Below are 26,429 nucleotides of genomic sequence, written 5' to 3'. Positions count from 1 at the left end.
TTCAAGCTCTATTACAAAGCTGTCATCATTAAGACAGTATGGTACTGGCACAAAAAGACACATAGATCAATGGAACAGAATAGAGAACCCAGAAATGGACCCTCAACTCTATGGTCAACTAATCTTTGACAAAGCAGGAAAGAACATCCAACAGAAAAAAGACAGTCTCTTCAACAAATGGCATTAGGAAAACTGGACAGCCACATGCAGAAGAACGAAACTGGACCATTTCCTTATACCACACACAAAAATAGACTCAAAATGGATGAAAGACCTAAATGTGAGACAGGAATCTATCAAAATCCTTGAGGGGAACACAGGCAGCAACCTCTTCGACCTTGGCCGAAGCAACTTCTTGCTAGACAGGTCTCCAAAGGCAAGGGAAACAAAGGCAAAAATGAACTATTGGGACTTCATCAGGATAAAAAGCTTTTGCACAGCAAAGGAAAGTCAACAAAAACAAAAGACAACCAACAGAATGGGAGAAGATATTTGCAAATGATATATCAGATAAAGGGCTAGTATCCAAAATCTCTAAAGAACTCATCAAACTCAACACCCAAGGAACAAATAATCCAATCAAGAAGACATGAACAGACATTCCTCCAAAGAAGACATCCAAATGGCCAAAAGACACATGAAAAAGCACTCAACATCACTCAGCATCAGGGAAATACAAATCACAACCACAATAAAATACCACCTCACACCAGTCAGAATGGCTAAAATTAACAAGTCAGGAAATGACAGATGTTGGCGAGGATGCGGAGAAAGGGGAACCCTCCTACACTGTTGGTGGGAATGCAAGCTGGTGCAGCCACTCTGGAAAACAGTATGGAGGTTCCTCAAAAAGTTGAAAATAGAGCTACCCTACAACCCAGCAATTGCACTACTGGGTATTTACCCCAAAGATACAAATGTAGTGATTCAAAGGGGCACCTGCACCCCAATGTTTATAGCAGCAATGTCCACAATAGCCAAACTATAGAAAAGAGCCCAGATGTCCATCGACAGATGAATGGATAAAGAAGATGTGGTATAGATATACAATGGAATACTACTCAGCCATCAAAAAAAGAAATCTTGGGACGCCTGGGTGGCTCAGTCTGTTAAGCGGCTGCCTTGGGCTCAGGTCCTGATCCCTGGGTCCTGGGATTGAGCCCCCAAAATTGGGCTCCCTGCTCGGCGGGGAGTCTGCTTCTCCCTCTCCCTCTGCCTCTGCCCCTCACCCAACTCATGCTCTCTCTCTCTCTCACTCTGCTCTCGCTCTAATAAATAAATAAAATCTTTAAAAAAGAAAATCATAAGGGAGCCTGGGTGGCTCAGTCAGTTAAGCATCTGCCTTCAGTTCAGGTCATGATCCCAGGGTCCTGAGATGGAGCCCACGTTGGACTCCCTGCTCAGCGGGGAGCCTGCTTCTCCCTCTCCCTCTGCCTGCAGCTCCCTCTGCTTGTGCTCTCTCTCTCTCTGTGTCAAATAAATAAAACTAAAATCTTTTAAAAAAAATCATAGGAGGGCGCCTGGGTGGCTCAGTCGTTAAGCGTCTGCCTTCGGCTCAGGTCATGATCCCAGGGTCCTGGGATGGAGCCCTACATCGGGCTCCCTGCTCCACGGGAAGCTTGCTTCTCCCACTCCCCTGCTTGTGTTCCCTCTCTCGTTGTCTCTGTCAAATAAATAAATAAATAAATAAAAACATAGGAAATCAACCAAGGGTTGTTGGAGGGGACGGGGTCAGGGGGTAGGGTAACTGGGTGATGGACATTAAGGAGGGCACGTGATGTAATGAGCACTGGGTATTATATAAGAGTGATGAATCACTGAACTCTACCTCTGAAACTAATAATACACTATATGTTAATTAACTGAATTTAAATTTTTAAAAAGGGGTAGCACAGGGAAAAGAAAAAAGAACTGTGGGGGTGGAAAGGCAGGTCCCCCCAGTTTTGGCTGGGTAATAATTTTAGTTATTGACATATAAAATATGAGCTCCCTATGAAATGTAAATCTGGGAATTCTCAGAATATAAATGATATTTAAATCCTTGGGAACAAATAAGATCAAGAAAGAGAACACGGGAAAAAAAAAAAGGGTACAAGGCCAAGCCGTGAGCTACTCACTCCTGTAGTTATTGGGGGTAAGGAGCTAACAACAACAAAAAATACACATAAAGGTGAGAGGAAAATCAACAGTGCAAGGTTACAGAAGCCAAGACACAGGGATTCAAGAAAGAATCAATTCTATATGGATGTCTGGGTGGCTTAATCAGTTAAGCATCTGCCTTTAGCTCAGGTCATGATCCTGGGGTCCTGGGATTGAGCCCTGAGTCTAGCTCCCTGCTCAGTGGGGAGTCTGCTTCTCCCTCTGCCCACCCTCCCCCTTCTCACTCTTGCTCTCTCTCAAATAAATAAATAAAATCTTGGGGAAAAAAAAGTCAGTTTTATGGAGGATTCTGCTCAGATGTGCAGTGAGATGTGGCCTGAGTGTCCACTGGTTTGCAACTCACCATCATTAATGATTTTGGCGAGAGCAGTTTAAGGAAGCAGAAGAAAGGGTCAAGCTGACGAGGGCTGATGGGTGATGGACTGTACACCAAGCAGCCTGTTTCGGACTTAGCCCACACATCCCGGCTGTAACCAAGAAGCCAGTGAATCACTTCATCTCCTGCTCCACCCAAACTGCCTAACCACTTTTCCTACTCCAACCCTTCCCCTCCCCTACAGCCCATTCTCAGCTCGGCAGCCACAGTGATGCTGCTAAAAGGGAAGTTACATCATATCATCACTCTTTTGCTCAGTAATCTCATCTCAGAACAAAAGTCCTTATAATGGTGAAGCTCACCATCCTACTTCGTGCCACTCTGCTCCTCCTCTCTAGCCACTCAGAATTCCCTCCTGCTCCCTGAATAGAGCAAGCACACTCCTGCCTCAGGCCTTCTGCACTTGCAGAGTTTGACTCCTCACTTCCTTTCGGTCTCAGCTGGTATCACCACACGAAAGAGGTCATCTTTGGCCAAGAGATTTAAGTAGCACCCACTCCCTTCACACTTCACTTATCTTTCCTTACCCTACTCTATTTATCGTCTTAGTATGTGCCATCTTTATGACAGGTTATATATTTATTAGTTATAGTCTGTCTCACATCACGAGAATATAACCTCCATAAGAGCAGAGGTTTTACCTGTTTATGTTCGCTACTGCCTACCCAGCAGTAAGTACGCCTGGTACAAAGCAGACACTCATATTTATTTGTTGTATTTAAGTCATTGGAAAGGCCATTTCACATTATAAACTGGTACTCTCAGTTTGGATACAAGTCTTCTGTTTTAGAGACAGTGTGAGTCTGATCACCTGTAGACACAAGGGAAAAGCCGCTTCTGGGACCGTGAAATTTAATACTAGCCCCTAGGCCTCGGAAAATTCACATTAATATCATCCTGTGGCCCATATCCTGTAGATTCCTCAAGAAGTTTCTCCATTCAGATTTCAACATGAACTGTTTACCTTTTGGGTAAAGCAAAGTACACTGTACAAAAACTATTTGTAATTACTCAAAGGGGTCATAGAAAAAGTAGTGGTACTCATAAATTACACAAATATGAAGATATGTACATATTATATTTGAACAAAGGCAGTAGGCATGATACTCCAGGCCCAGGTGATCCTTCCAAATAATAGAACTATGCACTCCACTCTGTCCATCTAGCTTCCCTAGTCATCTCTCTGATCACCAAGAAACAGACCACACCATTTTTCCTACAAACTCCCAACCTCAGGCTGTTCTTCCCAGAAGGGTAACTAACTGAAAAATACTACCTTGAAACTCCTGATCGGTTAAGAGAAACAAAGTTCTGGATTCTGTCAATGAAATGCAGACCTTAACCATACCTTTGAAATGTCTCAATCAGGTTTATTAATCAGATCTCTACTCATATACTATAGAAAAAATGTGGAAACACAGATCCTGGAAACTGCAGAACTCACGCAACAAATGAAATTATTTACATTTATTGTATAGCTAAGAATGGAAGGCAACAACAAACAAGTTAAAATACAGATAAATCTAAATAACTGTTGTAAATCTCACTATATAAGTGCATAAAACATTTTTAAAAATCATTCTCAAAATATGTAATATATAAAAATAACATAAATGCTAGATTATATCTACAGAAAAAAAAGTAAAGAGAGTAGAGAAGCATAGATGTACTGAAATTTTAGATGCTTGTCTAAAAATTATAAAGACACAAAAGATACTATTTAGCTTTGCCTCTATTAGGGAAAATTTAAAAACCTTTTCAAAATCTACATGGACCAATAACACATGAAAAAATGCTCAGTAACATCAGCCATTAGGGAAATGCAAAGCAAAACCACAATGAACTACCAATGCACCCCCAGTAGAATGTCTATAATCAAGAAGATAGGAAATAATAAGTGTTGATGGGAATGTGAAGAATTTAGGACTCTCATACACTGCTGGTGGAAATGAAAAATGAAACTGTGCAACCAACTTGGAAAAGTGTGGCAGTTCCTCAAAACGTTAAACACAGAGTTACTAGACCCAGCAATTCCATTCTTAGGGTGCGTGCGTGCGTGCGTGTGTGTCTAAGAGAAATGTAAACATATGTCCACACAAAATCTAGTACACAAATGTTCATAGCAGCATTATTCATAATAGTCCAAAAGTGGTGCAACCTAAATGTCCACTAATTGATTAATGGATAAATAATATGCAGTATACTCATACAATGATTATTTGGCCATAAAAAGGAATGAAACACTGACATACATTACAACATGGATGACCCGAAAACATTATGCTAAGAGAAAGAAGCCAGTCATAAAAGACCAAATGTTGTATGATTCCACTTACATAAAAGGTCCAGAATGGAGGGTGCCTGGGTGGCTCAGTTGGTTAAGCGACTGCCTTCGGCTCAGGTCATGATCCTGGAGTCCCTGGATCGAATCCCGCATCAGGCTCCCTGCTCGGCAGGGAGTCTGCTTCGCCCTCTGACCCTATCCCCTCTCATGTGTTCTTTCTCTCTCATTCTCTCTCTCTCAAATAAATAAATAAAATCTTAAAAAAAAAAAAAAAGGTCCAGAATGGAAAAATCTATAGAGACAGAAATTAGATTAGTTGTTGCCTACCACTGGGGTAGGAGGAAATGGAGAGCGATTGCCAGTGGGTACAGGGTTTCTTTCTGGGGTGATGAAAAGATTCTAGAATTAGATAGTGGTGACAGCTGCACAATTGTGAATATACCAAAACACCAAACGTGTTGAATTTTATACTTCATATGGATGAATTGTATGATATGTGAGTTATATCTTAATAAAGCTGTTAAATTTTTTAAAAGAATGAGATAGGGAGGCACAATGGGAAGTTTCTGGGGGTACTTGTCATATTTTATTTCTTGACCGGACTATTGGTTACACAAGTGTGTTCACTTTGTGATGATTCACTGAGCTGCAAACTCAGAAGATGTGAATGTTACTATCTCTATTGTCTGTCAAATAAAGGTTTTAATAAAGAAAAACTAGATCTATAAATTCTAACTTGGAAAGAGATCCAAGATATAAAGTTGAAAAAAAGCAAGTTACAAAATAATATATATTATGGTCCCACTTTTTATAACATGTATGTGCATAATAAAAACAAAAGCACTTAAGTATATATACACCAACTTGTTCTCACTGATCTCTCAAGAATTCAAAGAGACTTTTTATTTTCTCTGATACATATTTCTGCAATGTTTGAATTTTTTGCCATGTGCATTTTTGTAATCGGAAGACAATAAACAAACATTTTTAAAGAACTTTTAAGGCATACAGAAAGATTTTAATAAAGATGAGAACAGAAATTCCTGAATCAGGGGTGCCTGGGTGGCTCAGTCGGTTAAGCGTCTGCCTCTGGCTCAGGTCATGATCTCAGGGGCCTGGGATCAAGCCCCACGTTGGGCTCCCTGCTCACCAGGGAGTCTGCTTCTCCCTCTTCCTCTGCCCCACCCTTCCACTCGTGCGCACGCGCACTCTCTCTCTCTCAAATAAGTAAATAAAATCTTTAAAAAAAGAAATTCCTGAATCAGTATACAAAAACACAGAAACAATAAATTCAAAAAATACAAATAATAATAAAAGACAATCATTCTTTTAAAAATAACAACCATCAGGGGCGCCTGGGTGGCTTAGTCGGTTAAGTATCCGACTCTTGATTTGGGAGACTCTTGATTTGGGATCGGGTCATGATCTCAGGGTTGTGAGATCCAGCCCAGAGTGGGCTCTGTGCGAGCGTTGAGCCTGCTTAAGATTCTCTTTCCCTCTCCCGCTGCCCCTCCCCCTCCCTCTCTAAGTTAAAAAAAAAAATAATGACCATCATTTGATTGCTTCATTTTCATACCTATTTTACAGATGAATAGACATATTTTAATCTAATCAAAAAGAATAAAATACAACTTAAGATTAAGAAAGGTGACAAAAGCATATTTACAGAGGAAATTTTAAAAAGTAAAAGAACATAATGAACTCATACTTTTTTTTTAAAGCTGGAAAAGGAATTTAATTTTCTACAAAATATATCTAATTCACCAAAACTGAATACTTGCCTCCCACCTTGCCCCATACACACAAAAAATAAGAAAACTGAGTGGAATAAACTAAAAAACAAAATAGAAATGGTTATTGCTCCTTCAACCGAAAACACCATTTTTCCATGCTACCAAAGTCCTGATGTCAAGGATGGCACAAGGAAGGAAAATTACAGGCCTTCCCCCTTCTGAATATATTCCAAAGCCCTAAATACGAACAAATCAATCTAGTACTATGAGATTTACTCCAGAAATTTAGAGATAATTCCATAATGAAAATTAATTAATGTAATTCAGCATATAAATAGGTTGAAAGAAACAATCTCCAAGGGGTAGATAACTGAGTTGAAAAGCATCTGACAAATTTATCCTTTCTGAGAAAAACACTAAATAAATAAAAATACGCCTTTAACTTTTTAGGTTTCAGGCCCACAGTCAGCCCGACGATAAGCAGTGAAGCACACCTGAGGCAGCCTCGTTAAAGTCAAGCAGATGGCATTTTTCCTGCTGGTAATCAAACAAGAAGGAAAAAAAAAAAGAGGAAAAGCTGAAAAGGAGTCTAAATTAGCAATCTCTACCAATAATAAAGTTGTCCAATTGGAATACCCAAGAAAAACCTGTGAAAAATTACTAAAACAACTACAAGAGCTTAGAAAATAGGAAGGTTTTAAAATAAATACACAAAACTCAACAGCTTTTCCTAACAGCAAAACTCAAGAAGTATGATGAAAATGCCCCACTGTCAAAAGCAAAAAGAATGTGAAATACATTGACAAATGTGAATTAAACTACTAAACTTCACGAATACATTTCCAATCAGGGTATCAATGGGATTTGAGGGAATCCTGACAAACACTTTTAAAAACTGTATCTGGAAGGGGAAAAAAGTATGTGATGAAAGCCAAAACTGTTCTCCAAAATAAAAATAACTATAAGGATATGCCCTACCAAGAATTTAGCTGTATAAAACCACAATAAGTAAAATGTGTAATACTGGTGCCAGAATAGAGACAGATGAATAGAACAGAATGCAGAAACAGATCAAGTATTAATGGAAATTCAGTATATGATTAAAACTATCATGTTAAGGGGCGCCTAGGTGAAAGCATCTGCCTTCAGCTCAGGTCATGATCTTAGGGTCCTGGGATGGAGCCCCTCAGGCTCCCTGCTCATCGGGGAGTCTGCTTCTCCCTCTGCCTGCCACTCCCCCTGCTTGTGCTCTCTCTCTCTCAAATAAAATCCTAAAAAATAAATAAGTAAATAAATAAAACTATCATGTTAAATATATAAGGAACTGTTTAAACTTTGTTATATACATATCAAATACAACGGAATCGTGTACAGCTATTAAGAATGAGATAAACTGGGGCGCCTGGGTGGCTCAGTTGGTTAAGCGACTGCCTTCGGCTCAGGTCATGATCCTGGAGCCCCTGGATCAAGTCCCACATCGGGCTCCCTGCTCAGCAGGGAGTCTGCTTTCCCTCTGACCCTCCCCCCTCTCGTGCTCTCTCTCTCTCAAATAAATAAATAAAATCTTAAAAAAAAAAAAAAGAATGAAGTAAATTATACTGATGTAGAAAGATGGTCACAATGTGGGGTGCCTGGGTGGCTCAGTCAGTTAAGCGTCCAACTCTTGATTTCGGCTCAGGTCATGATCTCAGGGCTGTGATAGGAGCCCCACGTCGGTTCCAAGCTTAGCTTGAGATTCTCCCTCTCCCTCTGCCCCTCCCCCCTGCACTCTTTCTAAAATAAATAATTTTTTTAAAGATTTTATTTATTTATTTGACAGAGAGAGTGAGAGAGCACAAGCAGGGGGAGCAGTAGAAGGAGAGGGAGAAGCAGGCTCCTGGCTGAGCAGGGAGCTCCATGAAGGGCTCGATCAAAAAGGACCCTGGGGGGCGCCTGGGTGGCTCAGTCGTTAAGCGTCTGCCTTCTGCTCAGGTCATGGTCCCAGGGTCCTGCTTGTGTTCCCTCTCTCGCTGGGTCTCTGTCAAATAAATAAAATCTTTAAAAAAAAAAAAAAAAAAAAAAAAGGACCCTGGGACCATGACCTGAGCCGAAGGTAGACGCTTAACCATCTGAGCCACCCAGGCTACCCTAAATAAATCTTAAAAAAAAAAAAAAAAAGATGGTCACAATATAGTATGATGTAAAAATAATTTATTCAATAGGAAATACAATATGATTCCTTTTATGTTAAATATGTATATTAATTTAGAGCCATATAAAATGTCTGGAAGGTTACACCTACCAAAATAGTACTGTCACTACCCCTGGGATTATAGCAGAGAGGATTGGGATGGGGTGGATGTTAAATAAACGGGAAAATAGAGTAAAGAGAGGAACAGGACTCTGAGGGTCCATCAGTCAGGCTTCCAACAGCGAAGAGATAACAAACTCAAATTAGAATAATCTGAAAGGGGTCTACTTGTAAAAGGAATAATTACTAAATTAGGTGAGGCCTACAGAAATCACAGGGGGTAGAAGAGGAACCAGGACTAGCAAGAGCAGAACAATTATTGCTCTGGCACCCAAAAAAGACAGGAGACAGAGATTCCCAGAACCCAGGTAATAAAATGCAGACTTCCACGAGAGCAGAAGGGATAAATATTGACTTCATTCTCCTTCCCTTCAAATCTCCTAAGGCTGAAACCAAGAAGAAGCCAGAGGATCTGGGAGCTCTTTCCCTGCGGCAGAGAGCCAGGTGGAACAGGGTGGAGGACAGATCTGGAGAAGTAAATGGGAGGCTATCTGGCCCAGTTTTCTTATCCCTTTTTATAAAATTAATTACATAAATAGAAGTACAATCTCTTTAGTAAAAATTAAAACCTTCAAAGAAAGCTAAAATCCCACCCTCCATAATGCTGGATCCTTCTCCAGAAGTAATCATCTTTCTTACCATCCGTTTGGTGGGGTCTATTGTGGATGTTTTCTAGACAGAGACACATACTCACCACAATAAAACACAGAATTGTTTAATGAGGTGTTATTTGCCTAACATGGACAGTATTTTTTCTAAGTTTTATTTAAATTCCAGTTAGTTAACATACAGTGTAATATTTGTTTCAGGTATATGATATAGTGGTTCGACACTTCCTACAACACCCGGTGGTGGTCATCAGAAGCGCACTCCTTCATTCTCATCACCTATTTCACCATGAACAGTATTATTACTTTCAGCAAACTTTTCTTCACTGTTTTCAGTTACAAAATAATGCTCAAGAAGCCAAGACAGATGGTTTGATTCTCCTCAATATTATTTATATTCTACTTCAGGGGATCTCAAAATATACTCCCCCAGCTGCATTAGCATCACCTAGAAATTTGTTTAAAATGCAAAATATCGGGGTGCCTGGGTGGCTCAGTCGTTAAGCGTCTGCCTTTGGCTCAGGTCATGATCCCAGGGTCCTGGGATCGAGTCCCGCATCGGACTCCCTGCTCGGTGGGAAGCCTGCTTCTCCCTCTCCCACTCCCCCTGCTTGTGTTCCTTCTCTTGTTGTCTCTCTCTCTGTCAAATAAATAAATAAAATCTTTAAAAAATAAATAAAATAAATAAAATGCAAAATATCAGGCCCCACCCTAGTGCGGTGATCAAAAGCTCAGGAAGGTGGGGCCAAGTAGTCTTGCTTTTAACCAGCCCTACAGATGCCTATCATACAGGCTCAAGTTTAAGAGCCACTACTCCACCTCCTGGCTACTCTAAACTATTCCACTATCATCTGTGCCTTTGCTAGACATCTGCATTTTAACAAGATTCCCAGATGATGCATAAATAAAGTGTGAGAGGTGCTGGTCTACCTCAGAGCCATAAACCCAATCCCAATCCATATTACACACTGGCATCCACACACAGAGCATCTATGAATGGTTCTGGGGATGGGAAGGGGAGAGGCCAGCAGAAAGTGCAATGGTATCTAATCTCTTTGAATTTGAACCTATCATTCCTGTGGGCAAAACATTAGCAGTGCATGCCCTAGTTAGACAGAGCATGTTGGCATTGTCAACTTTTGTGCGTGACGGATAGCACGTAACCACCATTAAACCACCATGGAAATGTGATGCTCTTAATTGTCAACTGTAAGTCAATTGTAAGTTCTCATTTTCCTTTTAAAATAAGTGACTTTCAATTTTAACCCTAGGCGTAATAAAATTACATAAGACTGGCTAACCTTTGTAGTGAGATCTATCGTTTTAAAACAAACCACAGTGATAGATCCTTTCTGTTCTAACAAGGATACCTTTGCCAACATCTGTAAGTCTACTCATCCACCACTTCCATACAGCTTGTGGGGAGAGGAAAGTGTCCCCAGAATTCCATCTTTAACTTCCTGCTGTCTCTCTCAAAGGCTCAGAAATCTTTTTTTCTCTTTCTTTTTCTCCGTTTCTTTCTTCCTTTTTTCCAAGAAATTTTCTTTCAGAACCTGCACCTTAAGGCCCCCGCCTCAGCCTCTCCCTTTGCTCTTCTCTCTTTTTCCTCCCTTGAGTCTAAGGTCTGCCCTGAATCAACTGCAAACATGTTGACTTAATCAGGAAATCTGCCAGGGGTACTACATACACATTTGTGCTTGAGAACAGTCTCACTGCTCAATCCAGCCTGACTCAGTCTAATACAACAATCTGCCTTTTTTTTTTTTTAAAGGCACTTCCAGTTTCACTTCTAGTTCCTACCAGGTTTACGCCCTGCCCTACTGCAACACAGCCCCCCTCTCTGAGCTTTCCCGACCCAGGAAGTAGCACAGACAATTCTGTGGGGCCCATATCCCATTTGACTTGCCTCTCCCTCCTTAAAAGCAATCTTGGAATCAAAATTTCTAAAGCTCCTTTTCAATTTGGAATCAAAATTTCTAAAGCCCCTCTTCTTTTTTTTTTTTTTTTAGATTTCATTTATTTATTTGAGAGAGAGAGCCAGAGAGTGAGCACAAGCAGGGGGAGCAGCAGAGGGAAAGGGAGAAGCAGGCTCCCTGCTGAGCAAGGAGCCGGATGCCGGACTCGATCCCTGGACCCTGGGACCATGACCTGAGCCAAAGGCAGATGATTAACGGACTGAGCCACTCAGGTGTCCCTCCAAAGCCCCTTTTCAATTTGGTAACTTTTCTTCCATAGAAACAAAGTTTTAATCAAACTTTAAAATAAATTTAGGGGGGCGCCTGGGTGGCTCTGGTCATGATCTCAGGGTCCTGGGAATGAGCCCCACATCAGGATCCCTGCTCAGCTGGGAGTCAGCTTCTTCCTCTGCCCCTCCCCTTTCTTGTGCTAGCTCTGTCTCTGTCTCTCTCAAATAAATAAATAAAATCTTAAAAAAGAATAAAAAAATAGGGGCGCCTGGGTAGCTCAGTCGTTAAGCGTCTGCCTTCGGCTCAGGTCATGATCCCAGGGTCCTGGGATCGAGCCCCACATCGGGCTCCCTGCTCCGCGGGAAGCCTGCTTCTCCTCTCCCACTCCCCCTGCTTGTGTTCCCTCTCTCACTGTCTCTCTGTCAAATAAATAAATAAAATCTTTAAAAACAAAAAATAAAAATTAAATAAAATAAATTTAGGCCCTGGGGTTTTAACTACATAGCACCAGGAAAAATAACATAACTATTCTATCAAACAATTGTACTTCAAAAGGAAACATATTTACATCTCCAATGTGCTAGAGAAAGATTTTGGTATGGCAAAACTAGTTTGATTTCTATCCCCACCCCACAAAACCATTTATGTTAAATTAAAATCACTTATGTCAGTTGAAAAAGAGTTCATTTTTTTAGAATATTTTGTCCTACCAAAAGTTAGATTCAAAGTATGTACAGACTCTAAACATTCTAGAGTCAAATTCTGACTTTTGTTTTGACCTTAACACAGAAATTAATAACATCATGAGTTGTACACAAACTCATTTTAAGGGAGATCTTTTGACTTGTTGCCTTTGTTGGTTTTTTGGTTTTGTTTTTTGTTTTTTTTTGCACACAATGGTAGCTTTTATTTAAAGCTCAAAAATATCATAGAATTAATTTCTGTTTTCAACAATAATGCACAACTTTTAAAAAGAAACATTGGATAATTAGATCACAAGAGTTCATGGTTCATTCTTGACATATAGCAAACATAGTCAACAATAATGTCTTCCATTAGAGCCCCAAACATAACTTTTTTTTTTTTTAAGATTTTATTTATTTATTTATTTGACAGAGAGAGAGAGACACAGCGAGAGAGGGAATACAAGCAGGGGGAGTGGGAGAGGGAGAAGCAGGCTTCCCGCAGAGCAGGGAGCCCAATGCAAGACTCGATCCCAGGACCCTAGGATCATGACCTGAGCTGAAAGCAGACGTTTAACAACTGAGCCACCCAGGTGCCCCCATAACTCTTGATGTGTTCTGAAGCTAAGCGTCTTAAAGAAACCCAAACAAGTAAATGAGTGGAAATTCCTCAATTATCTGGATTAACCAGTCTTTATCCTGTCTGAATAGAAAGAATATCTTCCTCTGATGAATTAATTCCATATCGTTTAGTAATTTGAAAAGCAAAGAATTCCTTCTTCCTTTCTAGGGATCCAAAAGCAAAGTAGGAGAAAAAGACTGTTGGCAGTGCTCCGCTAAAAAAACAGGCCATGTTCCGAAAGTCTGTAAGTACTGTACTTGGTTTTGACCTTAGAAACTCATTTTCCCACAGCACATTTTCTAAATTGATGGCCCACCAATGCCTATTAAGCCTAGAGCATAAATGAAATAATATTAGAAACATCATCTATAACTGTTTATAAGAAAATTTACTCAATCTCAGATTCCAACTCTAGGCCACCTAAAGACAGAGAATTTTTAACAAGCATTCCAACCAATTTTGAAGTAGTTCACTTGGTAACCACAATGCCACATTATCTTCCTCAAATAATCCACTGTCTCAGACAGCGTCAACCCAACACATAAGCATCTCCAACTAATACCTGAAATGTTCATATTTTAGCTCCTGAATAGATGTTTATGCTTTAGCTTGTGACAAATCAACTTATTATGGAAATTAAGAAGGCTAAAAAGAAAAAAAAAAGGCTAAAAAGAAGTCTAACATCTATTCTTGCGATGATATTTGGGGGGAAGGTACCCATATCCACAAAAAGGTGAGATTCAGAAGTTCCTCTGAGTAGGGCCAAATATTTCCTTGAGAATTTTTTATCCGCTTAAGTGCTCAAAAAGCACTCAGTTAAGACCCTAATGTTCAGGATCATAGAACATGGGAGATTTTCTAAGAAGCTATTTAAATATGCCTATTCTAATGTGAACCCACCCACCCCAATGCAGGCACTCCTACTCCTTATGTAAAAAAGTAATGAATGACTTTGAAAAATCAATTAAATAATCCAAATGCAATAATTCAGAACTTAAAAAAGAGTATATTTCTCAGGAGCAAAGGTAAAAACTAAAGATTGCAAATTCTTTTCAGTGGCTAAAGCAGTGATCACCTTTGCTTACATTCAACCTCTTATTACCAAAACTAACTGTTAAGTTTGCTTTAAAAAAAAAAAATGAGATGCAGTAAAGCATGATGGCTAAAAATATAGACTCTGGAACTAGACAGCTTGAGTTCATATCCCAGATAACACTCTTAATAGCTGCATCATCTCTAGCAAGTTATTTAACCTGTGTTCCAGTTTCTTCATCTGCACAATAAGGATAATAATAGCATCAACCTTAAAGGACCGTAGCACAAATTAAATGAATTAATCCAGGTAAAGCACTTAGAACAGAGCTTTGCACACAATAAATGATGACTACCACCTAGATATTAAAAAATAAGTAGGATTTGGAAAAACTGAAGGCATTCCAAGCTGAAGAATCAAAGAAACAGGTCAAAAAGTGATACACATATAGACAACTATTTCCCTGGAGAATAATATTCATGAGGAAAAATAGTAGAGATTGAAATAATTATGCTGGTCTTGAATGCCAGATGAAAACATATTTCTTTTACTTAGGAGGCAACCACGTAAATTTTTGGTCTGGTTAGATCTGTGCTTTAGCAACATTAATTACCATGGTTATATATCACTATTATTAATGCAATTTTGATGTTCTCTCCCCTTTTATTAAGGGTTAGCATACCCCAAAATGCATTTGTTCTGCTAACATACTGTCAGAATCTATCACTCAACTGTTGCCTATCTGAATTGTATCTGAAATCCTCACTGTGCCTGGTACACAGTAAGCATTCAATAAATGTTTTATCAGTGGCCATCAGAGAGCAGTGAAGTAAGCAGAGGTTACTACCCAAAGGAAATATATATTATAAATGAAGCAAATGAAGTAGCCAAATAACAGTTTATAATTAAGCTAAAATAATGTCACTGCTGAGCAATATAATTGCCTAAAACACTGGGGGTGGGGAGGGAGAGATCAACCTCACTTTTCATTGAAAGCAGATAAAATGGATCCTAATTTTAAATCTCATAAAATTTAGCTGTCAAATTGGTAGTCTTTTCCAAGAATTATATGGGCAATATCTTTGTAATAGACTACCCTGTAGTCTTATGTGAAGATTAATTTAAGGTAGATTTCTTCAAGCTATCTGCACTCCCACGTCCCTTGCAGTGTTATTCACGACAGCTAGGATAGGACCTAAGTGTCCAACAAATGAATGGATGAAGGAAGATTTGGCATATATGTACAACAGAATATTATTCAGCCATTAGAAAGAAGGAAAGCCTGCCATTCGCAACAACATGGATGAACCTGGAGGACATAATGGTAAGTGAAATAAGCCAGAGAAAGACAAATACGGTACTATCTCACTTATATGTGGAAACTAAAAAAAAAAAAAAAAAAAAAAAATTGTTTTTAATTTAAAAAGTCAAACTCATAGAAAAAGAGCAGAATGGTGGTTAGCAGGGTCTGGGAAGTAGGGAAAATAGGGAGATGTTGGTCAAAGGCACAAGCCTTCAATTGTAAGTTCTGAGAATCTAATGTACAGCATGGTGACTATAGTTAATAACACTGTATTATATTCTTGAAATTTCCTAAGAGAGATCTGAAACATTCTCATAAAAAAAAAAAGGTAACTATATGATGTGATGGATGTATTAATAAACCTGATTGTGGTAATCATTTCAAAATGCATTCATATATCAAATCATCACATCACACACTTTTGTCAATAAAAAAAAAAAGGGAGATTTCCTCCAACAGGACAAAAATCACTCTAGACAGTAAAAATAAAGGTCCAACTCTTGACCTGACTCCAACAAGTAATCAGATGAAGGTCAAGCCTACAGTACCTATAGGTTTCCATATAGAACACACACTCTCCCTGACTGCTTCACTCACCACAGATGTCAGTGCTAATCTTAAGAACAAAAAGGATCTTTTCCCCTCACCTTGCATAAAAGACGACTTGAGTCCACTATCCTAAAGTCTAAAGATAACCTCTGCAGTCAATTGTTTGGTGCACTTCTCTTTAAAAAAAAAAAACAAAAAAGTTTGTTTGAGACACTCATCAGAGCAATATACTAATAGTTAACATAGTAAGAAAAAAGTTTTCACTAGGAGATTACCAATAGAGCTTGGAAGCACACCATGACATAGGATGGTTGATATAAGAGTTTATTAAGTATATAGGGGTGCCTGGGTGGCTCAGTCGTTAGGCGTCTGCCTTCCGCTCGGGTCATGATCCCAGGATTCTGGGATTGAGCCCCGCGTCTAGTTCCCTGCTCAGCGGGAAGCCTGCTTCTCCCTCTCCCACTCCCCCTGCTTGTGTTCCTTCTCTTGCTTTGTCTCTCTCTGTCAAATAAATAAATAAAATCTTAAAAAAAAAAAAAAAAAGAGTTTATTAAGCATATATCCCCACACTGATTTTCTTCTTGTGGTGGTAGGAGAAAATCAGCTTCCCAAAAATGTCAGAGCTTACTTTTAGAAATAAAAAAAGCTGGATTAGTAAGAGCACCCCCTGGATAGTAAGTAAGATATGTATTTGGCTTTCTTGAGCAATCAATCATTCTGGCAACACAAACACAAAGCAAAGTAGGCTGAGATTTCTACTCACCTTCTTCTAAAGTAATTTTCTGTTATAATTTTAGTCCTAAAAAAAAAAACACCTAAAAAAAAAGTTCAGGCTGTCTTATGCTTTTTAAAGCTTCAAGTATCTTGCAAGTATTAGAATTTAAAAATCTGAAATGTATTCAATTAAACACATTCCCATCAGCATTCCCAACAACACTCCATTATCCATTTTGGTACTGTCTCCAGATGATTTTTAATCCCCCCCTGACTTCTCCCTACCAACAAGAACTTGGATACCATCTTTACCCTGCCTGCCCCCATTACTTGGTTGTGCTTGGGGAATTATAATTACAGTGATCCCGCCTTTAGAACATCCTCAGAGCACAAAGCCTCTTTGTATAACTGGGGGTGAGGGGGGCGCCTTCCAGGCTCCACAGCAAAGGGTGGGTGGTGGCAACCCAGGCAGCAGAGAAGGAAGAGGAGCTGGAGCCGCTATGATGGCCCTCAAGTCTAGCTCAACACTGTTCGAGGGGTTTTACTTAAGGGTGCCCAGTCAAAAGGCCCTGTAAAGCCTCTGCACCCCTCACATGTGGGGAGATCCCGACAGATGGATAGACCACCACCAAGCCCAAAAGACCAGGGAGAAGAAGGAAGCATGATAAAAGGGAGAAAAGAAAGCACAAGCTGAAGCGCAGTCTTCAGTGCCGTTCTCAGCAACTCAGGTAATGAAGTCTCTGACAATGAAGGCTATCACCCCCATGTACTAGTGATTAGTACTGGGATTATGGCACCCAACAGATGCTCAAATATGTACTGAGGCAGCAACAAAAATCTACGTAGGAAGACAAATGTATTAAAACAATTATTAAATAAGACAGCCTAAAAGCCAAATGAAAAATACTTTGGTTAATTATGAGAGTCTCAACTCCTATTTATTTACAAAAGCAATTACAAAATGGATACTTGTTTTTACTTTTAGACTAGCCTCCCACCTCAGCCTAGTCTTCAAAACTGCTCACTTTCCAGCTCCATGACAATAAAACAGGTTTCAACTGAAGATCAGTAAGCACCATTTTCAGACACTGAAATCAAAGGTGAAGCAGAACGGATACAGACAGGTAACTTTCAACTCAAAGAACATCCCAAAAGCACTACAAAATGGCATTACTATTTGCTTGCTACTCTCTTTTCCATGTATGTGTTTCTTCCTCTTACCACTTCTTCCCTCTGCTTTTTCCTTCAAAAGGATCAAATTATTACATATACCAAAACTCACAATCTCTCCCTTATTTCTACACATACTTTATCACAAAAGCAGACAATACAGTGACAGTTTTCCATATCGAGACTGGGGGGAACCACTGATAAACTCCAGTATAATCCCATCATTCTCCTCCACCTGCCCAACATCACTCCAGTTAACTGTTCTAAGCCATCCTAAAATAGCACTAATATCCATTTAAACAGAACTGGAAAGAAAATTCAAACTGTTTTGGGTAAGGCCCATAGGTGAGAACTGTTTATTTTCCTCGTGTGGGCATAAGACTATTTTTGTTAAACATTTTTAGTTTTAAATACATTTTCTTCAAAGAAAAAAACAAAACTCCTTCAAGACAGCAGCAAAAGCACAATGGAACTCTGTAACCAACACCCTGGATCATGTTTAAAAATAATAATAATAAAGACAACAGAAACCACTTCAAATGTACCTCTCCCCTGAGCCCGCAGAACAGCACTCTTCCATGACAACTGTTCTGAAAAACACACTGCCATTATTTGCAAAAGCAGTAGGAAGTCCAGTCTTGTCCTTGGTTCAGCACTACCCCTCCCTCCAAGAAAAAATAAAACAGCAGGAAGCGTAAACAACCACTTAATGGAAAATACAAATGGGTAAATATTTTCAAAATTGGCTAAAAAGCCTCAGGTCTTAAGAAATTCAGGAATGCTAGTGTAGGGGGAATAGGAAGAGAAAAACAACATTGTATTTCCCCCTCAAAGTAAGCACTGCAAGATTGCAAGAGCAAATATCCAAGAAGAAACTACTTTATCTTCTTCAATTACCAGATGCTTTGTCTTTTTAATATTTCCCTCATTCCATCTTTTCATAAATAATGGTATTTTCAAAATTGTGCATATTTCTCCAGCTCCTAAACAAATTTTACAATTTTAAGCTGAAATCTCGGTTCAACTGAGCATGGTGATGAAAAGCCAGGGGTAGGTTCCTTCCACTGAAAAGTTGAGGTGGAGAAAATTCTCCAAACTCAAGGCCCGAAACTGACCTGCCCTCTTCACAGAGTCCGTAACTATGGATGGCACAGTTAGTTACACACGGAGCAACAAGGCTGCCTCGGAGCCTTCCAAAGTTGCAAGGCCATGCTAGTGCATGAGGCACTCAATGAGAATTAGGAAAGGGTGTGCCCCCTCTCTGAAGGGACACATTTCCACAAGAAACACACTTTTTTTTTTTTTTTTTTAAGATTTATTCATTTGAGAGAGAGAGGGAGGGAGAGAGAGTGAGCACAGGGTTGGAGGGGGCAGAGGGAGAGGGAGAGAGAATCTTAAGCAGACTCTACACAGAGTGTGGAGACTGATGCGGGGATCGATCTCACAACGCTGAAATCACAACCTGAGCAGAAACCAAAAGTCAGATGCTCAACCGACTGAGCCACCCAGGCACCCCTACAAAATGCTCAATTGGTAAGTGGAGCACAAATGAATTTCCACTCCCACTCCCCACACAAAACAGGTGACCTCGTGTTGGGCACAATCTATACAACCTAACACAGCAACCCTGCAAAAGGACACCTGGAGGAGCACTGCACTTCCAAAGTGGGTGTCCAGAAAGAAGAACCTTCCCGAAGACAAAAAAGGCATTTCACAAATTTCATTACGGGAAATCCTCACATTTGTGAATATAAATTCATTCCTAAACATATTAGGACTAGAGAAAAAAGGGTCTGGCAGAGAAGTAAAACTAGCAAATTTGGGAGAAAGGAAATTCTTCCATCTTGAGGGGGATAATCAGTTGTTATCTGAGACCCTAATCTTTGACTGTAGGCTCAAATAGCTGAAATTTAAATGCACGTCATAAGCTAAAGCACTAAAACAATCACTATCATCTGTGGAAAAGGCACGATCACATACATTTACTGCTGGGGGTTTCCTTTCTCCAAATTTGGTTTTCCTTCTGTTAGCCCTTTTTGCTCCTGCCCTAATTATAAAACTCCATATTCTGACACAAGTGGTTAAAGTTTGTAAAACCTGATAAATAGCCCTGGTGGGCAGTGGGCCCCTTAGCTACCTGCATGAAAATAAGAGGACTAGACAACCACATTATAAAGGGCTTAAGACTCAATAGCTTCCAACCCTATCATTCTTTTATGCCCTACAAAAGAGCTAAGTATCACATGGGCCCAAATTAGTCCTAGTCATGCAGGAAGGGCAAGAGAAGGTAGCCTGGGGCAAAGCTGAGATGGAGTACAGCCCAGAGTCAGGAGCCCAAGGCAGTGGCTCTCAAATTTTAGTGGGCATCAGAATCTACTGGGGAACTTTTTCAGAATCAGATTTCTGGGTCCCTCCCTACATCAGATAAGTCTGAACGTCCTGGGGCACTTATATTTCGACAAAGCTCAAACTGCTGACCTAGGTCCATTAGAAAGTTTAGAAAGACTGAGGAATCCTCCATGCCTATCAGCAATTCCAAAATAAAAGTCATCCAATGCAATACACTAGGCTTTGCAGGTCAGAAAGGGGTGAGAAAAGGATCACCAGCCTGCATACCTGCCAGGCTGTGCTGGACTGGAGTCTGTAGAAAGAGTTTCATTATTATGAGACAAAAATACTGCACTCTATAAAACAAGAAAATTTCTTGCATGTGAGAAATATTTCAAACATCTGAAAAATATTTAAAATAAGATATTGAATATCTCTGACCATACACCCAAAATAAGCAAATCCTAATTTGCAATTATCTGATTCAGATTCCTTAGTAATGGAATATTAGATATTATTAAAGCCCTCGGCGTACCCCTGTCCAATCCCATCCCTCATCTTCTGTTCCCAGAGATAATCTCTACTCTGAATTTGGTGTTAGTTGTTCCCATGCATGTTTTTATACTATTACTATATATGTACATAGCCACAAACAATATTATTTTGCATGTTTTCAGATTTTATACAAGTGGAAACATTTTGTAAGAATTCTATAACCTGTTCCCCCACCCCATATTATGTTTGTGAGATTCAATCATTTTAACGCATGTGGCTATAGTTTATTTTTCAGTGCTGTAAGACTCAATTGTGTGGGACTATCTAACAATTTATGCATTTCCCTTGCTGGTGGCCATTTAAGCTGCAATGAGCATGCTTATACTTCTTTCACACTTCTTTTCTTGGACACCAGGTACTAAGATTTCTTAGAGCCAGAAACGGACATTTTGGGTAAGTAGGTATATTAGCTCTCCAATAAGACATCACTACGCTACTCTCCAAGGTGGTTATATCCATTTACATTTCCACTAGCAGGAAATAAACGTTGATTTCCCCTTAAGTTCACTAACACTTGGTTATCACAGCATTTAAATTTTGCCAATCTGATGGGCGTGAAATGGCACCTCACTGTTGTTTCCCTTTGCATTTCCCTGATTAAAATCTTTGACCAGTAAATTTTCATGCTTTTATACATATTTGTCAAATAGAGGTGTTTCTCAGTTTTTCAAGAAAAATCTAATCTAGCTTGTCTAAATCAGGGCAGTTCTTCTACAGTACCCATCCAACAGCCACCACAGCTGGAAAGCTGAAGTGCAGGAGGGCAGCTAGAAAACAGCTGTCTTAAACAAGGAATCATTTCGGACAAAGGGCCCTAATTAATGCATTTGCTAATTAGTCTTCCCCTTCCCTCTTTTGTCAAGCCTTACTTCCAAGACAATACTGTGGGCCAGCAGCCTTAGAACAGGAGAGAGAATGGGGGGTGGGGAATGCGAAGGCTAAAACATTTATATAAAAGTGTAACTGTCTTTACTCGAAGAAAAGGAAGTAATTGTTGCAGACCAATACCTATTACTCATCCTTGTAAGATACCATCCACCTCTAACAGACTCCTTTCAAACTCATCACCCTTGCTTGACTCCCTCTTTGAAAAAATCCCAACTTTTCTCAGGACTAGACATTGCCCCCTTCCCTCCAGCGACCCTTTCATCTCCCTTCCCCCACAATGACTAAATATCTTCTTTTCCCCCTTTCTACAGCTTCTATTTTCCAGCGCCACAGGACCCTCTTCATTGCTCGCTCTCTCGCTCGCTCTCTCTAGAACTCCAAGTGCTCTCCTCCTCCCAAGATGCGTCCACAGTCAAAATCACCCACCCTAAAGAAATATGGGAGTCCCATACAGTATATGGCCCTGCCTAACATGCGAGACAGGCGGGTGACTTGTCTCAATCCTCCCCGCTTCCTTCCCCCTTCACGCTTGGGATAGCTGTTCTCTAGGGGTTCTCCATGGGTGACAGATCCAGACCACCTGGAAAAAAACTCATTCGGCCTTCTATAGCAGAAATGCTTTTACTAGGGCCTTAAACGCACTCCTGTTGGGGGCACGAACGAAACTTGGACCACTTCACGAAAATCGACACCTTATGGGTGTCTCCACAAAAGCGGAAGGCCTCCCTCCTATTAATTTCAGCTGGATTGGTTTAGTCCGGGCAATGGTGGGCAAGGTGGCCTGGCAGAGACCAAACGGTCCCCACGATGAGAAGTTTCCGAAGCTCTGCCCCATTCACTCAAGAAAGCCCTCTCCCAGAGAGTACACCCCACACACAACTCTCTCCCCCTGAGGCTCCCCAAATCGGCTCCCCACGGTACCACCAAGCCCCCAAAGCGGCCCCTTCTCCTCCGTCCCGCACCGCAAGACATCCTATTTCCTAAGCCCACCTAAAAAGCGTTGGGTGGGCGTGTCTGAGAGCAGGGCCTAGCGCCCCCTCCTCCGGATCAATGTCTCCCGGGTCCGGGGGTCTAGGGGCTCTTCCTCCTCCCAGCCCCCCTGCTCCGGGCCCGCGCCGGCCCAGGGTGGCCCTGGGTCCCAGCCAGGCTACGACTCTCACCGGCTACGTGACCTTGGGCAAGTCACTTCCCCCTGTACGCCTTGGTTTCCTCCTCCGCCAAGCGGAGACCTAGAGAGGTCCTGCCCTGCCCACCCTAGGGGAGGGGGCTACCCACCGGGTGGGAAAACGCTTTGTGAGCCGCTCGGCGCGACGGGGACTCAGGGCTCACGGGGGCTCCGGGGCCGGACAAAGCTGACCCGGACAACGCTCCACCCCCTCCGCGGGGCCGGACTGCTGGACCGCACGCCTTTCGGCCCCCCACCCCCGAAACCAACCCACGCCCCTCCCCGCCCGGCCCGTTCCCGGACCCCGTACCTGCTCCCGGCGCTCGGCCGCAGGCGCCGCCACCCTGGGCGCCCGCCCGGAGAGGCCCGTGGCCCGAAGGGCTGAGGCGGCCGGCAGCGGCGGGCTCGGGCCGGGGCGGCGGCGGCGGGGGGCGCGGGCGGCGCAGGGGCCCGAGCTCGGCGGCGCCCGGCCTGGGAGACGACGACTGAGGCTGGAAGTGCGCGGCGGCCGCAGCTGCTGAGGCGGCGGCGGCGGCGACCGCGGCGGCGGCGCTTCCGCTCATGGCGGGGCCGCGGGCAGCGGCTCCGACTGCGACTCGACTCCGGCGGGCGGGCGCTGGCTGGGCCCGGGCCGGCGGCAGCAGCGGCGGTGGCGGCGACGGAGGCGGCTCCCGGAGGGGGAGGAGGCGGAGCCGGGAAGCGGCGGCGGCGGCGGCGGAGGGGGCGGGAACGCGGAGGGGGCGGAGACGCCGCGCCGCCGCCGCCAATGGGGGGCCGGCTCCTCAGCCGCGGCTCCGGAGCTGGACAGGCGGCGCCGTAGGGCATCCTCAGCCGCGGCCGCTCGCCGAGGCGGGGAGACTAAGGGCCGCCCGCGGGAGAGCCCAGCTCCGGGGGCGGCTCCGCCCCCGGTCCGCCTCCTGGGCACAGACTCGGGCCTCCCAGGCCGGGCCCCGCGCCACCCAGGCCCGGCTGCGCCTGGGGCTCAGCTGCGCGGCTTCCTCCCGCGCCAGTGTTTGCGCCCGCGAGTTTGCCAGGGGCTCGGCCTGGGTAGCTGCAGCTCGCCGGCGCGCCCGCCCGCCGGCCTCCCACTGCACGGCTCGTGCCCCCTCGGCCTCCCTCCTTCTCTTCCCCACAGTATAGCCAGTCTCCTTTCCCTCCCTCGCTCCCTCTTTTGGCTGTTTGCTCAAAGTTTTTCCCTTTCAGACACTTAGGAAAGAAACTCTCTCCCCTTCTTGAGCTGCGTCTCAGTGATCAATCAGCGGACCCAGAGAGGATAGTAGAGGCAGAAATGAAAGAGGAGGGAGATGCGCTGCCTTCTCTGAATTTAGAGACCCATCTTGAATTATGAGCAAAAGCCAGCCTGGCTCGGCCCTGGCCCCTTGCCCCCTCCTCCGACTTTCTCTTCCTCTTACTTTAAACGCCCTTGTTGTTAAAAGACTTACAGGAAACCATCTAACCCAGCTGGGCCTAGTCTCAAGAGAGAGAGGCCGGGAAGTGAGGAAAGGCTTTTGAGCTGTGCTGATGGTGTTCTGAGAAGAATTCTGCAGATTCGTGACCCCCTCGGCGGCCCTCCTCTCCTTGGATGGGATATTGGTTACTGAACCCATTTCCTTTTCATGTTTTTCTGACTCTTATATCAAAGCCATAGAGGAGCAGAATAAAACTCAACCATGTGCTAGGAGTGCTGTTAAGTACAGCCGTGTGGGTGAGGGTGCAGCTAAACTGCTGACTAGATCGTTTCAATAAAGCATTATCCTCAGCCTTTCCCCACATGCAGCGACCAACCGGGAACTGAGTAGAGAGAGAACACATTACAAGTTGACAAGGCACAGTGCTACAGTGCTAGGCTGGCCCCATGAGAAAGAAGTGTGGATGAATCTGTGGCAACGGACATTTTAAATTCCACTTTGACAATCACTAGGTACATGATCTTTCAGTCGTCAGCAATGCCAGGCCCTGGGGATACAATGAAGATATAGTCCCAGACTTCAAAGAGTTTACAAGTGTCCTTGGAGGATGGTGAGATAAATTCTTAGAAGTTAAGAGCTTAAGGATGACTAGGAGTTTACCAAGTGAAACAGGCTGGGGAAAGTGGACAGGGAAAATTTTAAGAATGTAATTGGTCGGGGGCATCTGGGTAGCTCAGTCGGTTAGGTGTCCCACTTTTGATCCCTGCTCTTGATCTCAGGGTCCTAGTATTTCCTGAATCCCGTCCTTCACTTTCCCGTGGCAGGTAACATATTACTACTTGGGGCTTCAGTCCCAATGCCTTCTGTAGAATGCCCATAGACTATGGCATTCTTCTGTCCTTTAATAGGTCTCTGGAACCTTGAACAAAATCATGCCTATTTCCACCCCAATGCCCAAATCCCAGTTTCAACTCTTAAAACTCCAATTTGGTCAAATGTATTTCCCACCAGAAGAAAAGGGGCAGGCAAGCCGTTTAATCCAGCAACCAAAAGAACCCACTTAGGCTGCCTTGCAGGCCAGGAAGAAACAAGGGAGAGAGCCAGGTCAGGCCTTGGGCCACCTCACCTTGCCAGTTAAGGGGTGCAAAAGAAAGAATAGACCACAGAAATACCTGGATGGCTCAGTTTCTTAAGCGTTTGACTCCAGCTCAGGTCACGATCTGGGGGTCCTGGGATCAACCCCCCGGGGCCATCCTGGTGCTGTGTCTGATGTCAGGTGCCCTGCTCAGTGGGGAGTCTTCTTCTCCCTCCTCTTCTCCTTCTGCTCCTCCCCCTGATCATGCTCTCTCTCTCTCTCTTTCTCGAGTAAATAAATAAAATCTTAAAAAAAAAAAAAGAAAGTATGGACCACATCCATGTGTGTTGTTAGGCAAGCGACCAAAGTGACCCAAACTGAGGCAGAGATGGTAGGAATACAGATGTATAAAGATGGTAGAATCATCAAGACATAGCTGCTGAGGAAGATGAGAGAGAATCAAGGATGAGAAAGATTTTTGGTTTGGGCAACTGGGTGATAGTAGTGCCATTCTTGAAGGTAGGGTATACATGGTGAGGAACAGAGAACTACGATCCCCGTTAAATCAGTTTATTGCGGTGATCCTCACTTTCCTCATCCATATAAGGCAGAAGGGCTGAGGGGTTTGGACAAGAGTCACTGCTTTACAATTACTAATGCCTTTCTGAGATTGGCATCGAGAGATATGCAGAGAGGCAAGATAACAGAATTGCCCATTTCATTTTTTGTTTTTTATTTTTTTTATTGTGGTAAAATATTCATAATAGGTCTTACCATTTTAACCATTTTCAAGTATACAGTTCAGTGGCATTAACTATTGTCTTAGCTTGGGCTGCCATAACAAAATACTAAAGGCTGGTGGCTTAAACAACAGAAATTTATTTTCTCACAGTTCTGGAGACTAGAAATCCAAGATCAAGATGTCAACACGGTCAGTTTCTGGTAAGAGCTCTCTTTCTGGCTTGTAGATGGCTGATTTCTCACTGTGCCCTCACATGGCGGCGGGGGTAAGAGAGGGAGAGATCAAATTCTCTGGTGTCTCTTCTTATAAGGGCACTAATTTCAACTTGAGGGCCCCATCTTCCTGACCTCAAAATCTTATTATCTCCCAAAGGCCCCATCTCCAAATATTATCACATTGAGGGTTAGGACTTCAACATACGAATTTGAGCAGGACACAATTCAGTCTATACCAACTACATTCACAAAGTTATTCAACTATTACCCCTATTCATTGCTAGAACTTTTTCATCAACCCAAACAGAAACTCTGTACTTCTTAATCAATAACCTTCCCAT

General features: G+C 42.5%; 1 protein-coding gene across 1 annotated transcript in view; it reads right to left on the bottom strand.

Moving 5' to 3' along the window:
* Positions 1–23,027, bottom strand: part of RNF38 (ring finger protein 38) — a 127,146-nt gene extending 104,119 nt beyond the window's left edge. The window contains exon 1 of the mRNA XM_032396930.1: positions 22,958–23,027. The gene's annotated coding sequence lies outside the window, so the exon portion shown is untranslated. The remainder of the gene's footprint in view (positions 1–22,957) is intronic.
* Positions 23,028–26,429: the final 3,402 nt, after the last annotated feature.

The sequence above is a fragment of the Phoca vitulina genome, unplaced genomic scaffold, assembly GCF_004348235.1.
Source record: "Phoca vitulina isolate PV1807 unplaced genomic scaffold, GSC_HSeal_1.0 scaffold94, whole genome shotgun sequence".
Taxonomy (NCBI): domain Eukaryota; kingdom Metazoa; phylum Chordata; class Mammalia; order Carnivora; family Phocidae; genus Phoca; species Phoca vitulina.
The sequence above is the reverse complement of the archived record's forward strand: the minus strand, read 5'-3'. Positions and strand labels throughout refer to the sequence as shown.